At 33.5% G+C, this 18,754-nt stretch overlaps 1 protein-coding gene across 1 annotated transcript in view; it reads right to left on the bottom strand.

Moving 5' to 3' along the window:
* The window catches only part of LOC118188648 (inactive dipeptidyl peptidase 10-like), a 1,447,514-nt gene that overhangs the window by 512,179 nt on the left and 916,581 nt on the right, over nucleotides 1-18,754 (bottom strand). The gene's annotated exons all lie outside the window — the stretch shown is intronic.

The raw sequence follows: 18,754 nt of genomic DNA, 5'->3' as shown, positions 1-18,754 counted from the left end.
TGCCATAGTTTTAGAATACCACCCCAGCTGCACAAAATACAGGCTGTCCTAGATTTCTTTGCCCGTTTACAAATATTCATAAAGCATAAAATATGACATATAGACACATACTTTTTATCTTGAATTGCATGTAACATATTCAAGTTTTTGTGTGCACAATTAAAAAATTTATACGTGTGATTCTCTTCTTCCCCGAAGTATATCCAGGCATATTCCGATCCCAAAAACATTACATTAAGAATGGATGTTATGACTTCAGTAACTCTGCATCGTAATGCTGCGATGTCATTCATTGGTGTCTAGTAACCTTATCCTTGGCATAACCTCAAAGGAGGAAATACAGTGGTGTTATGATCGTGGAGGTCAGTTTATGAGACTATCACGCCCGATCTATCTTCCCGGAAATTTTGTATCCAAATAGGCACGAAAATCTAATTCAAATGAGGTGATTGTTGGAAAATTAATTCCGGAATGTCCTAAATCCGTGGCATAACAAATAAGTGCAACAGGGTAAGCCCTGTTATGTCTCTAATGGCGGTACAGAAAGTTCAACCAGCCTATGAAGATAGGTATTTACTGTGATCATTTTCACTAAAGAAAAATGATCCTATGATTTTTTATGCATATTTCTGCACCACACGTTCAGCTTAAGACTGTCTCAAACTCAGCGTGGAGATTCTCGCTCCCCAGATTCTAGCATTGTGTCGGTTGACACTACCATTCAAATGAAATGTGGCCTCGTCTGAGGAAAGGATACGTTTCAAATAGTCAACACGCAATCTCAGATAACATGGCAACAGCAAAATCATAACTAGCACTGTAATCCAATAAATAAAGTAACAGTAAGTATGTACACCAAAACTTGTTTATGTTACATGCAATTCAAGATAGAAAGTATTTGTCTATTCTCATATTTTGTGCCTTATAAATATTTGTAATCAGAGAAGGAATTCTGGGACACACGGAATTTACAATGCAATCTACGTCCAAATTTTCTATGATTCTATATCTGGGATAGAACTAGCACTTGATGAAATCAGTTTGGTATCATATACAGACATTCATTCATAGAAAAAAATATAAAAAAATGAATGGTTTGGTTTATTTAAATATAGCAACGCACTCGAGAGCTATCTCGTCTAAGGAAAGGAGGCTTTCGTGGACGACCTTTTAAGAGAAACTGTATCGTATGTGTTATAATATATAGTGTGTTGCGGTGGTAAATGTAAAAGTGAAATAGAATTAAGTGTAGTGAATTAGAATTACTTGAGCACCAAAAATAGTCACTTGGCGTTTTTTGAATTAAAGGATTAACAAATGTAAATCAAATGAATTGCTTAGTAAATCGCGTTGTATAGCAATAACCCATAAATACTTACTAACGTGCAGATCAAAATGTGTGATCTAGAAGGGAATACGAAATCAAAGTACTTACCCCAAAGTATGACAACTGTATGTTACCAAATCAATTATATTTTATTATTCATCTTTGTTATTGAAATAAGCATTAATATATATAATTTTATCAACCACCCAAACGAAGAAATTTGAACATCAAGGACGAGTGATGCGCTTCACCAGAATTAACGTTGCACTCAGAATAAAGTCAATCTTTCTCCATCAGCTCGAAACAAAGTCTTGGTGTAAAAGGAATAATTGCATTTTGATAGTAGTCTTTAAGCGTACTTAATTAATCGTGGTATTTCTGCATTTTCTTCTTTAAATCAGGAAGTTTCAGATCTCACAAACACGTACACGCGAAGAGTTTTCGAAAAGAGGAAGAAGCTGAACAAAATTTATTTCTGCAACAATGTACAGGAAACAGGAGTAATTATTTTCTTGAATCTTCAGGTAAAAATCTCACTAAAAAGGATTTTCATGTATAACAGACAGCATCGAAGGAACAGCAAAAAGAAGCAGGAAAAATGTCACATCGCATCGGCCAGGGAGAGGACAGACCGAAGCCCGTCCTACACCCTCGAACGCCAGCAGCAGCAGAGCGAGAAACCGGTTGTTGCAATCTTTTTCGTATTGTCCTTGAGTGGTTGCGGTTAGCACACCTGACGCTGAATAATGTGGAGGCTTGCCTACACAGTATGCATGTCACACATAGCGAACACCACGAAAACGCTTATGCAGCCAGTCCGTTCGCCGGGATTCGAACCCTGGGCCGAACTACTGGTGCTTTGCGATTTTACCGCTCACCTGGTGGGCCTAAACTTCGAAAGATTTCACATCATATAAAAACAACATAGGCTACTTAATGCGCAATTACTTCTCAGCAAAACTGAAGTTTGCATTAAACTGTCTAAAATTTCTGAATCCAAGTTTGTTAAGTGTAAGACTTTGAATCTTTCCATCAAAGATAAAATACGCACTGCATTAGATGCCTAAATAAATTTTAAAATCAACAGAACTGAGCTTCATATTTTCATTTTTTTCAAGAAAGCCTGACACCAGTTCTTACCCCTAGAAAGCAAAGTTATTTTCTAACCTGTACTATTTCATTAAAAAATGTTTGATTAAGTCAAAATGCAAACATACATGACGTATTCCATAATGCTTCTCCGTGACATTTGTATATATTGATTTACCTGATATTCGTGTTAAGCATATATATTACAAAGCAAACAAGGGGTTTTACAGCGCCATAAAATACAAAGCTAATCGATGTTATATTTAAATAACATATATTCGATTATGTCGGACTCTTTCTTCGAAGTAGATGGGTGTTTCTTCGGGACAGTTTCTTCATGAAAATTTCATATGCAAAAATAATTGCAAAGGCATGTCTGAACTTCTTGTTCTGTACTTAATATCTTTTAACCCCTTAACTGCCGCGGGCGTATATATACGCCTTGCTCAGCCGATGCGTTAACTGCCCCCCAGATGCGCAGCCGATGCGTTAACTTTGCGAATAATTTTAGGTGTAGTAGCGCAAAGCAAATGATAGCAGTTTGGAAGGACGTATATATACGCCTGGCGCAGTTAACGCATCGGCTGAGCAAGGCGTATATATACGCCCGCGGCAGTTAAGGGGTTAATATCCACTTATACTGAGCCTTACTAAGACAATCTGGTATTACGTTTTTGTCTTTGTGACCCTGAAGGATACTTTTGAAGAATTATAATACGATGAAAAAGCTCCTAACTCCTGAGTCTTGAAACATTAGGCAGTACCCTGAGCAGATCAGGCCACAAAAGCCTAGGCAGTAACCAGGCTGTGCTTGTTTAATGCCATGAAAATAAACAAGCAGATAAAGGTACAGTTAGTTAGGGCATATATTACAATAAATGAACTTATCGCTGAAACCCATGATATTACTTTAGGGATGTTTTCAAATTTTAAATACATTAATTACATAGACATCAGTGTCCAAATGTAGGAAATATGCTGACTGCTTATGCATCTGAATAATTTTAATGCCCCACAAAACTGCAAAGGAATTACTTAAAACGTTTTTTCGGAATTGCCGATTATTTAAAAGTGTGCAGTTTTCAAATTAAAAAGGCTAAACATGATATATTAATCTTGTTCAATTAAATTAAGTGCTTAAGCCAGGAATCGACCGCTTTTGATTTAGCTAGAACATTTTTTTCCTGTCAAAATTCCTTAAAAGTAACACATACTTGCTTTACATTTAAATAAATTACTCTCTGCTTAATGAATCAAAGAGTTTCTTATTCGTTTAATGAAAGGCATTCGGGCAGAAAAAAACATTCATTTTGTAAATAAGCTCATTAATAAAGAAAGATATGTCTCATAAAAATTTACCGAAAAATGTAATGCAGTTAGTAAAAATTAATTTATGGTTTCGAAATGATTTTTTCCCTCTTGTCCAGAGTATCCCGAAATGGCAAGAATTTGTCATAAGCCTGTGGCAGCAGTTAACTCTAATGTCAGTAAGTCTCATCAAGGCTTATGCCATTTGTCATTTTATTTGTTCTGTCACTTTTTAAGCTTTCTCGCATTTGTTAATGTCACGTCACATTTGTTCAGAACGAAAAGCTTCTCCCAGATCTTTTAATTAATGCACATATTTTTTCTTAAATTCCAGTAATGTAATAGAATTTTTAAATAAAAATGGAGTAAAATACGCCAAATACATGAAAAACTTGGGAACTGAGACTAATGTCTTCTGTGTAGGTTGAATCATTAATGCTCATTTATTTTTAGAAAGATGGGATGTGTATGCTGGATGCTCGACTTGTGAATGATAATTCATTGAAGAAATGGAAACAGTTTAAATCATTGGTCACCAGTTTCGAAGTTTATGTATTTGGATTGATGTATGAGATTTGTAACTGGAATTAAACCGAGTATAGTAGATGATTTAATTAGTTTATCATTCTCTACTTATTTACTACTACGAACAAAATATTCCTTTTGATAAACTAAATAAAACTAATTAAACTATTAAGTAAAGAGGAATACCAACTTATGTGACACGCAATTAGTCACACGACGCACCTAGTATGCTGGTAATTTAACCATACGTAAACAAATATAGTTCCTTACATTATACCGTTTCGACTAAATCCGTCACAAGTCTTCACGCAGTGAATCTACGGGAAATTTATTTGGAGTTCTGTATCTGTTAGATTGCCCTTTGTTTATATTTTGATATTTAAGTAACATTTAAATATGCTAAATAGACCTGCACACGCTTAAAAATAACACATTAAATATATTTATCTTTACCTTGTAGAGTTGCGCGCCTCCAACCTGCACGCAACAAAGTGGTGACTGCTGAAACTGGAAATTAGACAGAATCTTGCGAAGGGTTTAAGTCCCTTTTTATTCAACTTAAGAAATTACAATTGTGTGCTCTTGACGCTCACAAACTACGCCGACCCGGCGGTAAAATAAAAATAAGAACCTGAAAAGAAATAATAACAAGACTCTAACTACGAGGCTCTCTAAACGTAACTAACCTCACCGCGTTTTACAATACCGCTGCTAATTCAGCAAACTTTGAATATCACGTTGAACGATTAACAATTCTCCGAGGCAAGCACACAGGCCGAAACGCGGGGTTCTTCAATTTCTGGCTAACTACCTCCGCGCTCGTGGAGTAAGAACAGCACATCTCGAACTCGTTTCCTTTCTATTTAAACTCAGAATACTTCCGCTGATAATTTGAATCCCTGCGCGTTCTACTAAAATTTACATACTCTGGCATTGGCAGTTCCAGGGGAAAGTAAGGCTTGACAGGAAAGATAGTTTAAACTTAAAATAAATGTTACTTAAAATAAATATAAACCCTACAACCTACTGAGTATGTTACTGATCACATATGAAATATGCGCGGAGTTTCCTAACGGAAGTTAAGTAATGAACGTCTTTTATCAAAGTAAGAGCCAAAAAAGCAGTGTCTAAATGCAGTTTCCACTTTTCATATGGGCTGGATACAGAAAGTGGCAAGACCGCTTAAGAAAGTGTAAGGGAAAGAGGTCATGACCTATATTGTACGCTCCGTGGTAAAACACCCAAGCCTAAAGTAAAAGGGGCTGATCATGTTGAAACAGATCAATGACAAGGGGAAGAAGATCATGAAAACATTAGAGCAATTGAAGAATAATACATTACAGCAAAAATCAATCAAGAATTAGTACAGAGTAATGGTGCAGGGTAGACTTGGACGTCGAGTCACACAGAAATGCGATTTGGGCTAGACGAATATTAACGTTTAAGGTTACCAGAATGACATCCCCATCCAGGAAAAATGAGCATCTATATAAGGTACGTTTTCTGACAGCTGAAGCCGACGGCGACCATGTTGAAACACATTCAGTCAGGGACAGATTGGGTGATAGCGATGGTAATAAGAGTATGGACCATGTTGCACAGAAAATCCGTAGTGATATGTGCTGCGTGTGGTCGGGCATTATCTTGTTGGAAATAGCTTTCAGCAGGCCCGACAGTGTGGGCATCTCAACAGGTCTCAGGATATCTTCAACAGAATTTTGGCCACTCAAGGGTAGCATGACTAAAGATGACCGAGTATTGTACGGAACTGTACCCTACACTGCAGCGTCAAGCACGACGGAAATCTGCTACCCTGCGACTGATAAAATGAACACATGACGCCTCCACACATAGGTACGGTTGTCATCTGAGCTAGGTAAAAATCTGGATTCGCTGATAAAAGCATTATATCTTCAGTACACACAATCCCACCGACGCTGGCGTGACACCATAGCAAACGCCATTGGTGATGATAGGCATTAATGGCAAACGTACTAAGAGGTGCTGATAATGTAGTTCACCTTCTGCTAGTCATTGTCCAATGTTTATCTACGAACCAAACATCTCGACGATGTACCTAGGCTCGCTGAATGGTTAAAATGTGTAGCTATCGATATAGTTGTGATGCCGCACTCGATGGCCGTGTGCGTGGGCTGAGATCTCGCTTTTATGGGTGGCGTGTTACATCTAAGAAAGGCATCTTCGATTACAGTCTGAGTTAGTAGGCAAGCTCGCATTTCAAAGCTAGTTCGCCGATTGAAAAAGTATAATTATCATAAAAATAAAATAGTAAACAGAAAATAGTTATAATGTCCACAAGTCTTTTACCTCAGGGCATATTTCTGGAACCTTGTTTTCAATAAAAATGAGCCAGAGTTAATGGTCAAACCACATGCCTTGTACCTCTTCTTTCATTTGATGCTGCATTTGTTTTCAATGGACCACCTGCGAAATCCTAAAAATTAACGTCAACAATATTTTGAAAACTGTCAACGAACACTCTGAAAATAACAAAAAATTATCCATTCACAACGTGAGTTTCAAAGCCTCATCTTCCACAAGCCCTCTCCAACAACAGCCAGACTCCCAAGATTTCAAATCAAAATTTGTAATGTTAAAACAGAAAAGCCTTAAATACTTAAAATTATAAATATACTCTAAACTGAACTATATTTAACATCTCCAGCATATTAAAAACATGCAACATTGTGTCGAATCGTTGACGAATGCAAAGCATTAGTTGCAGTCTGAACCACTAAATTCAAAATATTATCTGTTCGACCATGTTAAGAAAACTAGCATTATATACGGACACCACTGATTAGAGAAAGAAAGAAGGAACAGCTGCAGCAGTCATACATCAGAGCATGTTAAAGGACATTTAATACCGCACTCCACCAGATAGCAAATAGCAGTTCATAATTTAGGGAAGTCAAAAAATAATATGAAAAATATGCGTATATAAAAACAGTAACTTCCACAATATAGAAATAAAGGCTAACGCTTACAGGTCAATCAGGTGAAAGAACAGAAACTATATCATCCTATACATAGAGCAAAAACTGTTCTGGGACAATTATCCGAATAGCTATGCAGATGGTCCTTGATATTAAGGGTTTCCTTAAAATTATTATAAATGACCCAGAATTTGAAGATGCAAATTCTAAGGCAATAAACTGACAGATCTTTAACCCTTCGGTGATTGCGAGATTAAGTAACTATTTCTTCTCAAATATGCGCGATATCAATCAATCGTGCATTTGTAATTACAGCTGCATTTCTCTGTGCCTATTGCGGTGCGTTAGTGGAACATGAATTGGACTTGTTGAAGGATATCAAAAGGTTAAGTATACCCGTACATTGCAAGACATTTCTTCAGAAAAACATACGTATATATTCACAAACTGTCTCTCGACACTCTTGCCATTGTTAAACACACGAAATAAATCATTCAGATCTTTGCAATCCTCAATATATGACCAGTCTTTCAACATCAGCATTTCAAAATTGTTTGGATTAATTTCTCCTTGCGTACTAGGACAACAAAAAAGCTGATGCTTTAGAAGAAGAAGCAACACAAGACATGAATTTACCATGGCTTTTACAAGAAGAATTTACCATGGCTGGTGTCGTATTTGAAACCCTGCCACAGGATACTATGTGTGAAGTATGGCAAAACTGGAAGCAACTAAAGAAGGAAAGAAAACATTTATCTCTCCTTGATGGTGCATATTCTCCTGAACTCCAGTTGTGAACCACATAGTTCGTCGTTGGTCAGGATCCATTTCCCACATACTTTTATGAAAGAAAAATCTTCTCATAGAAGTTATGATAATGTGAGGAAAAAAGCAATCTAGATCATTATCTCCTCTCATCATCCTGCAATTATTTAATGTCGAGAAACGCGGCTCAGAATAAATATTAGTGCCCTTCATTAAATATGATGTAAATAATAAATACTTACGCAAGAAATTTATTCGAATAATCTACCTTCTTTCTACAAGAGGTCAAGAGCCGTGTACACAATTAATATCATTTCAACAAAATTCACGAATCGCTAAAATACTTCAATAGGAGAATCACCGAAGTATCTCTCTCCCATTTCATATTCAAAGAGCCATTTGTAATGTAACTGCACAACAGAAAGCAGTGTACGTAATATAAATAATAACGCAAGTCATTGACGAGTATGACATTTCTTCAATGTGAAATATGCTCAAACATATCCTAGTGCGAAATATTAAGTATTCATTCACAGCTTAATAAACAAAATATAGCTTCTATTGTATATTATCAATTATGTTACCAACCGTTCTCCCAAACATGAAAAAAATGAAAGTATGAAATTAATCAGTAAATATGTTCAAACATTATGTACAGACAACCTTTAAACATACAATATAAAAGTATAACATATAATGTAACGCTTAAAATGTCAAAAAGACCATAAAAGCGAACAGAAAGTAGTCACCGCTGTCGATAATAACGCTAGAGGTATCATAATCTGCACCAACTCACAGTTGCATCATGATAACCAGAGGACCCCACGGGCCCTCAAGAGGTGTTAACATAAATAATTATTATAGGGGAACTACACTTATGACGTTTAGAATATTGATGATTAAAAAATTAAACATTTTTATTCCCGTAAGATAAATACAAAGCACAATATTCTGACATTTTCTGGGGGATAAAAAAATAATTCTTTTTGTAAGTCTTTAAACTGAACATGAAACCTTATTTTTGTTTCTTATTTTGCTAAAATTAAATAGTATTTTTTACTTATATAATGCAAAACGCGTAATCTACATTTACTTATGCAAACTTAAACATAATTTATAATTAATGTAGAATAATAAATTTTAAAATATAAAACTTATAATTAAGTTTAATTATAATACAAACATATTTATCAAAACGATTCATTTTACTTCACCTAGAAAAAAACATTAATCCGAGAACTTAAAAATTCTAGATGCAAGGAGATCAGTAATTTAAAGCTTTACTGCCCTATAAAAATTACAGGATTTAAGAAAAATAGTACATATTTATAAATTACTTACACAAATATATCTAAAAGATCAATCTTCAGAAAAGATAAACGAAAGCAAAACTTTCAAAATAAAAAAAAAAAAATTAACTAACACAGAAATCTGAAACAAAATTCTAATGAAGAACCTTCGTTTAAAATTAAATCAAACGTAAGAAAATCTAGTTTGAACAAAATTATGAAACTTTAAATAAAGAAAATATTCAATAAGATAATTAATCGCTCGAAAATATAGAAGACGGTATTTAAAATTTTCTAAGTTTGAAAAGATAATTAAAGACTAAGCTAATAAGGCAATTACAGAATGAGTGCTCTTGCTGAAAGCTAAAATAAATCAAAAAATAATAACCTGAGGAATTCGAAACTCCTAAGCAGCATCAGGGAGATAAAAAGAGCAAAATTTTGTTAAATAATTCTAGTAAATCGAAAGGGATTGTGTTTAAAACTTAGAAAGGAAAACAAAGTTTGCTTTTCATTTAGAATCATCATTCAGCACTGAAAATATTTGTATTTTTGATTTTTGACATATGAGTAATTCTGCATCATTTTCCTCTGTTGTAAATTTTGTCGAGAATATTAGACTCTTCGGACTGCAATCCTTCTCTAATAAAGACGCAAAAAATACGATTCGTAGATACATTTATCAGTCTGATGCGACATGGAACACATTTCGATAGAAAAATAATCTAATTCTTTCTCATTATATCAGCAACAATGCCACGCAATTTTTAATGATTTTCGCCTTTCTAATCAAATGGTCGTAGAAGCTCAAGTTCCATCCAATATTTAACTTATATTCAATTTTAGTTGATTAAATGAGGCAAAAATTTATCATAATCAGAAATCAATAACGCGAACAAACAAACACACAAACAAAAATTCTTCCTTACATATAGAGATTTTGTAAAACAAACCAATTTTTGATTAACAAACTTTACGATTTGAAAGCGAGAAGTAGCAACAATTTTCGAAATAAGTATTTTTATCTCCAACGCGCAAGACTGTTGCCACTCTGAAAAAGTGAGTGCGAAAATTAATGTTTTCGGAGTTTTTAATTAATTTCTCGACTGAATTAAAATCGCACACAGTCGAAATGGCTTCCCACGAATTGTTGGAATCGGAAATAATGTAATTAATGTTTGGAAATGCTATTTTTATTTTATTGTAAAACTTAGAAATGTTTTATTGACAAACTATACGATTTGAAAGCGAGCAAAGTCAACACTTCTCGAAATAAAGCAGATTTTATCTTCAGCGTGCGAGACTGTTGCCACTCGGAAAAATGAGGGCGAAAATTATCGTTTTTCCGAGATTTTAACTACCTTTTTTTTTGGAAAAAAGTGGACGTCGACCTTTTCCAGGACCCAGAAAAGAATTATAAAAACGATTTAGTGACGATAGCTATAGTAGTGACTGAATTATTAGCGAACAAATAAACAAACTTTCTTCATTATATATATATATATATACTAAACCAATAATATCCAACTTTTTACTTTTTTACTTTGTTTCCTTCTTTAGAGATCAATGTAAAATTGAAGCACATTAATGCGAGCACCTATAAATACCCAGAATAACAACCTCTTCATTGTTGATATTAAGTAGACGAATTGTAGGGACTCTGTAACGTATTTACAGGTATAAAGAGACATGCTAATTGCACTGAAAATAATAACTGCAAGAAAATGAGTATTGAAAAATCTATCTAGTAAATAATTTTATCAAGGCGATCTCATAGATTATACACTGGAAGTGGATCTAAAAATTTTTAGGCTACTAAAGAATAGCAAAGTCTTTTTCGTGTTCTTCTAACCACTCAAGTACATTCGTAATTGTGTGATATGTCGCATGGTCATGTCTGAAGATATCATAATTTCCAAGAGAAACAAATCTGCATGTGTGGGTGGAACAAATCTGTAGGTGCTCTCACGGAACGGATCGCACGTAATGCGATATACAAAGTCCTTCAGGGACAAATCCCCTTTGGACTAAAAAAAATGGGGGGCAGTTTTATATCTCCCGTTCTACTGGGCCGATTGATGAAATTCAAATTGCGTTTTTCATCTTTCGAAAGAGCGACCTAGGATATATATTAGATTTATATACAGCATATTGTTCTAACATATGTATTTTGACACAATCGGGCTTTTTCTGAAATGATATTCCAATTGTTTTTCCATATTTCGATTCTACGACTTAAATTGCGCCTAAATATTAAATTTTGTAAACTTTGGTGCGAAATTTACGGAGAAGTTCAAACATTTCTCTTGGCGAAATTTTTTGAGTTTGCGCCAAGAATGGCTTGAATTTTTTTGAGTTTGCGCCACTTGGCGAACTTTTTAATATATATCAACCTAATTTCCTTTCCCTTCCATTGTGCAGGAGCGGAAAAAACTCACATCGTTCCTACTTCAAATAATCTTAACAAAGTGCTTAATCATTTGATGTTATTATGGCTTTCAACAAATAAGCCAAATTTCAAAACGCGCAAATATATAAATTCACGTATATCTTCGGAAATTTTGAATAAAAGACTACAAATTTTTTGCAGGTATGCTTAGAAATACATCGTTTTTAAGACGATGGCAAAAATTGTATAGATTGTATAGATTATAGATTTATTGTTATGTTTTCGAAAAATTTATAAAAATTATTTGAACATACAAATTGTAAAAATAAATCATAAAAAATGGACGAATTTTATTTGGAATGAACCTAAATTTCGAAACGTAAAAGGAAGAATTAAATAAGTTTAATAAAAAAAAGAGATATTAATAAATATATATCAAAGTCAATTAACATTGAGGAGCGAAATTTTTGAGAGCTAATTTGTTTAACTTTTTGAGGCCGGGGCTTTGGTAACAGTAAAAGCTACCAAAGGACGGGGAATCTTAAACCGAATGCTTTCCCTCCTTTAAGAAATCACCTCCTATTTGCAACAAAGATTCTTGTGTGTAGTTTAATGGATTCTCATAGGGGTGCATCTATGTCGCAAAAGGAAGACCTTTGAAAGAGATAAGTGGTTAAAACCCTAGGGACGTCAAATTTGACATTTCACCCCACTTTTCAGCCTGGAAAATGGGGGAAAAAACATGGCCACTAAAGTGGACAACCCCTTCTTTTCAAACAGAGGACTCTATGGCCACTATAATAGCCATCTCGTCTTCAAAAGGTTAAAATCTATCGTGCGAGTTTTACAAAAGTTAGCAGATTGGCGTAATTTGGGTCGCAAAATTGAAATATGGAAAAAAATTGGCATGTTTTTCAGAAAAACTCCGATTTTGATGTCAAAATACCTATATTACAACTATGTTGTATATAAATCTAATACATATCCTAAGTAGCGCTTTCGAGACATGAAAAATAAAAGTTGAATTTTGTCAATCGGCCCAGCAGAACGGGAAATATAGACTGTCCCCCCTTTTTTTACCCCGCAGTGTGCCACGCGCCTACTGTGGAGTTCCATGTGCAGCAAAGTTTGCTGAACTGTCGTTGTGGACGTAGTTACGATAACATCCTTGTTCATTGGTCCAGCTAGTTTCTCCATTGTAATATGCTAATCAGCCTGAAAACACAGCCGTTCTCGTTTTCCAGATATGGCTCCGCATTCTGCAATTTCCACGGTGCTTATTTGGCATACTGCTTTTGCCATTTATAGAATACTTTGATACAGCAGGACGCAAACATTTCAGAAACTGCATAGTCTCTGAAACGCTGCCAACCTTGGCCGGAACGCGAATAATAATTACTTTTTGAAAGCCTGATAAACCGTTTCGTTCATTTATCATACCAACTATTGAAAAGTTTCCTGAACATCAATAGCATACTTTACATACACAACAAATCTGCTGCTGACGCATGCTTAATGTCATTTTTTATTTATCTTTGAAGTCAAACGTTGGAGATATTCAAGTTAATGTGATTTCATCTTGCATTCATTAATATATTGTGGGAATAGATCCTTTCGCTCCATTTACTTCTACTTCCACTCAGCAAGGCATGATGACGTAGCTCAGCTTGCAGAGCGACAGACGAGCATTGGAAGTGCTGAAGACGAGACGCGTCAAAGCACCGAGCGGATGTTTTGAGATGAAATGGAAGCGGACAGACGATCCGCAGATCCATCAACATGTTTGTCCATGGTAGTCAAAAGGGCAGATGCGTCCTTGAATGTATTTTTGAAGACCGTGTGTTAGTCATCGCTATATGATCCCTATAGGACTGTTGGGCTTCCTTTGACCATGAGATTACCAGTTTAATTATTTAACTTATATTTTTTTATCTTTTAGTTCCTTTATTTATTATTAGTAAAATAAAGCATTTAATAACGCAATCTTGCTCTACCATGTTTTTTGAAAGTGAACTCTACATATATATTTCATGATAAAAACAAGTAATCTCAATGAAAAATAAACAAATTATTTATCTTGTACCTATTTCATCGAAGTACCCACATTTCCATGATGACTTACCTCAATTACTCTGTTATCTCAATTAAAATTGTCCTTATTCAACAAAGATAATCTCTGAAGAATTGGTCACCGCCATTTATAAAAAATTGCGTAAAAGATGTCAAATTAAAAAAAAAAAGTCATATAAATTACAGAAAGGTTTTGCTGAAATTTCCAAGAAATATTTTTCATTCCATGTAGAAAAATGTCAATATGTCAGTCCAGATATTGATAACATAATCGAGGAAGATGACTTTTGATTTAGACTTCCGTTCGAATACTTGATCTACGAAATCTATACATAATATATTCTGAAGACTTTCTTTAAATAGAAAGAAGATTTTTGATTTAGATTTAAGTTTAAATTCCCTATCTAACACAGACTTTGCAGCGCATATTGAAACATCAGAATCAGTAATTAGGGAAGAACACTCATCTTCTAAATTTGACAAGTGAATCAGATTACGAAGACGAGTTTTGATTTAAATTTGTGTTTTAATCGTTTATAAAACAAATCATTGTTACCATGTACGCTGAAGTTAAGGACGAATACGAAAACTATATTCACATAAAATACTTATGTTCTAAGTTTAACAGATACGTAAGCATATTGCAATATAAACGGGTAACTGTAAAGTAATATAGTATACTAGTGTTTATTGATAATACTTATCTCTATATTTAATTGTCTAAAATAGCTATCAAAATTTCACCAAGATAATTTATTATCCAAAATATTTTGCTTTATTTTGCTCAAACAAATTGTTCTCTGTTGAATGCGTATTAACCGCCAGTCTTCCAGAATTTTAAAAATTTAATGCAATTGACATACTATATTGTAAAGCAACGTTACTTCCATAAACTTGGAGATCATTAGTCATTTCATCTTGTAAAATCATGAAATGTCCTAGCCGGGATTCGAAACTCGGACCTTTCCTTTCCAAGTGTCATAGGTGCTTCTAATTGCACCACGAAATTGCTTGGCATGGAGGTTGAAAATAATTTATAAACCTGTCGCATTTTTACTTCTTGTACTTCCAATTATTTCCTCTGCTTTTCTTCAGAAATATAATTTTTACTTAAAATTTTTAATATGCCTTTTTTGTATCCTTTCCATTTGAATCTTCTTGTACCTATGACATTACTTTTCAGTGTATCTGATTATTTTAATAGTGCTACTCAGTTTGAATTGATTTTTGGAAGAAACAGAACAAAATTGTTTCGAAATTCCAGTTTTTATAGAACTTTATGTAACTGAATTTTAAATTGTTTCAGATTTCCTCTTTTTTTCGTTAAAAAGGTACTATGATTCTGCCTTTACTTCTACAGACTCATTTCATATCAAATTCATTCATTTCGAAAACAAATGTTCGAGAATTTAACTGGCTGAGCAATCTGACATAACGGAACTAGAAGTTATGTGTCAAATAATTTCCTTCGGTGAATTTGATATCTTTTTTTGCTGTTGTATAGAATCTTAAGATGTATTTTTGAAAACTAGTGTACATAGTTATTCTTATAATATTTTTTTAGATATCTTTTTAGTCCAAACTGGTATTAGTCCAGAAACGACATTTTGTGTCGAATCCCTACAAACGGCTGCATCATTTTTCAAATTGTTGCCACCAAATATTATTTCCTTGCATTATATTTAAACAAATTAAATAATTAAGAATCTGCATGAATGCATGGATGTTTTTCGCATTTTTAAAAAGCAACGGTACCTGAAACCACCCACGTTTTGAATAACGTAGTCCTCCAACCAAACGTGGGCATTTGGAAGCCCAAATTTTGAATTTGTTTTATTATCTATTGTAAACCTTTACTGAAGTTTTCATTAAAAAATTCAACGATTGCAAAGTAGAAGAGAGAACACACTGCGCGGGATAAAATATTTTATCTGCAGCACGCGAGACTGTCTATCGAAAACTCTAAATGTATGCTGTTTTTAAATATTTTTAGCTTTAAAGCTTTCGAAACGTGTATATATGTGTAAATGAAAAACGCCCCTTTGTTCCCAATGTAAAATCTGAAAGCTTTCAGATTTTTTTTTTTTTTTTTTTTGTGTGTGTGTTCTATTGTAGAATCGTTTTTATTTATTTGATATTAATTCTTATTTGTTTTATTTATATAATAATTTCTTGTTATTTTTGAAATTTCTATCGGATTTAATTTTAATTTAAACGGCAAGCTTAATTATGTTTTGATCATTTAAACTTATTTATTATGCTTTTGTGTGCTGTGTTAATTCTTTATAGGTAAATATTGAAACTTTGTAAATAGTTCGAAAATTATTGGAAATATCTCTATCAAATGATTTATTAGTGGAAGCTTACGAAATTTCTCTAAATAGGTATGGAATATAGAATGGAATATATCACATACAAGGTTTTATGAGCATAGAAGCAAACTTAAGAAATTTGTCGACAAAATGTAACTAATCTTCTGCTCTCTGTCACATAATGCAATTAGATAAGCGGGCTTGTAGAAGACAGAAGTCACTTGTGATTTAAGCTGCGAATTCAAACACTCAGGCTTTTGAGCTTTATCTTAATTAATTTATCATACTAAAGCAGCTTATGCACGCCTATGATTCGAATTTTCGACAATAGGCCTACACGTTTGAATTTATAGTTTTATATCACTCGAAGCATCGCTAAATTACATTTAACTTCACATACTGCCAATTATTTTAAAAGAAACACGTGAGTGGTTCAACTTCCAAAAATATGTATATCTATTAAAGAGTAAGGAATTCATTAAAACTGAAAAAAAAAAAAAAAAAAAAAAAAAAAACTTTTGTCATGTCAAGAATTAAAGGGGTGCATTATTAGACAGTTATTAGTCCACAAAAGTGTTAACCCAGAAGGGTTGTTAGTGTCAAAACGGGATTTTGCTTTGAATCGCTATAAAAGTATGAACCATTTTCAATATGTTGCCACCAAATATTATCGCCCTGTATTATATTTAACTAAATTAAATATGAAGAATTTGCACCAATGTATAAATGTTTTTCGCAGTGTGAAAGAATAATCGTACCTAGCAATATCAAATTAATAATACAGTCCTTCACTCGAATAGAGACACCTGAAAGCCAGAATTTTGAATTTCGAATTTGTTTTATTGTGTATTTCATATTTTGTAAAACTTTAATGAATTTTAGATTAGCAAACTCAATGATTTCAAAGCGAGAAATGGCAACACCTCACAGGAAAAATCATTTTTATTTCCAGAGCATAAGACTTCTATCGGAAATTCTAAAGATGTGCTGTTTTTAAATATTTTATTGTCTATTTCAAATTTTGTAAAATTTTAACGAATTTTTGATTAACAAACTCAACGATTTCATAGCGAGCAATGGCAACACTATATTAAAAAAAATACTTCCAGCGCGAGACTGTCTATCGGAAATTCTAAAAATATACTGTTTTTAAACATTTTTAGCCCAAAGGACCATTAGCTCAAATGATCACGAAATGTGTATTATGTGTAAATGAAATACATATCGCTTTGGGAGCTATATAAAGTCTGAAAGCTTTAAGATAGATTTCCCTCTGTTTTTTTGTATTTCATTATGAACATAACTGTATAACTAATTAATTTTACACAAGACGTTAAAAAGTTAAAAACGATAACTATTTTCCTTTTGTTTACATTTGTACAGTTATTTATTTGCTTTTCATGCGTTCACTTTTCCAATGTAGACAACAATGACATTCTGTAAGGTACCAAATCTAAGATAACCGCTAATTATTTGTAACGGCAAAAGTTAATTTATGTCATGCCTAGATTTATAGAAGGATTGTGTCGATACTAGAGCGATTGATGTATTTAATTTGGTTTACAAAACAAAAAGTCAACGTCTGAAGAATTAAAACTGATGAAATAGTCACCTTTACTGTAAAGTAAACCGCTGTTAAATTTCCCAGCTTCACAGCTCCTAACTGGCACCAAACCTGATAAAGGGAGACAGGTATGTCAAGTATCTCCGAATCGGAAAGAACAAAAAAGATCTAGACAGACAAGCCGAGAAAAACGACATGGAATACCTGGTTAAGAGCGCCATAAATATACAGGACAGAATGACGCTGAACACTGTTAATCTGCCAGTAAGCTTAAACGACGTCAATTCTTTCTATCTCTAAACTACTGCGGCCATCTAGCAGTGAGCGAAATACGCAACCAAACATAATGGACCGATTAAGATTACATCTAAATAGTTTATCTTCATTCATTGTTAGAGTTAGGATGTTTACCAGAATGTCTATTGATAAATATTAATGATCAAATACATTATTGACTTTTTCCTTAAATTTTGCTGCTATACTTAAACAAACTGAAAAAAAAAAAAAAAAAAAAAAAAAAAAAACGTAAAGTATTTTTCATTTTATAGGTTAAGCGAATGAGGTTGTAAGGTATCTCTCCCGCTTTCAATGCGTGCCTTCGTGGTGTAGTATATCTGCACGCTGGATCGGTATTCCAGAGGTCCGTGGTTCGATTCCCGGCGAAGGCGGTTGCTAATTTTTCATCTATACGACTTTTCCAATTAACCTAATGTCTCTACAAGGTGTAGAAATTTCTGAAATACTTTTCCATCTTTAATTTCTTAGAATACAGTAATATTTGGGGTCATGTTTATATTTTGTCTTCCATGAATATGACCTGACAATATTTCTGCAGTGACGTTTGTGTCATATTAGATTTAAAAACAAGCAAAGTTTAATCTTAGTTAAACTCATATATCAAATGAAAACTTCCGTGTCGAAAAGCAAATTTAATTATGGGCCTCTTTTCCTTAGGAGCAAGTTATTCATTGCATGCCCATTATTTCAAGCATCTAAGATCTGGCAGATATAGAAAGACATATATTCAGCAAATACGGAAGGAAAATAATATAAAGAGCGTGCGGAAGAACGAGATAAATTATGCAATTAATTTAGAAAATGAAAATTATAATAACATAAGAAAACTGAACATAAAATTTAAAATATTTTAATTATACTT

The sequence above is a fragment of the Stegodyphus dumicola genome, chromosome 6 (assembly GCF_044657685.1).
Source record: "Stegodyphus dumicola isolate Sdum_Otavi_A_Nest chromosome 6, ASM4465768v1".
NCBI classification, from domain to species: domain Eukaryota; kingdom Metazoa; phylum Arthropoda; class Arachnida; order Araneae; family Eresidae; genus Stegodyphus; species Stegodyphus dumicola.
The sequence above is the reverse complement of the archived record's forward strand: the minus strand, read 5'-3'. Positions and strand labels throughout refer to the sequence as shown.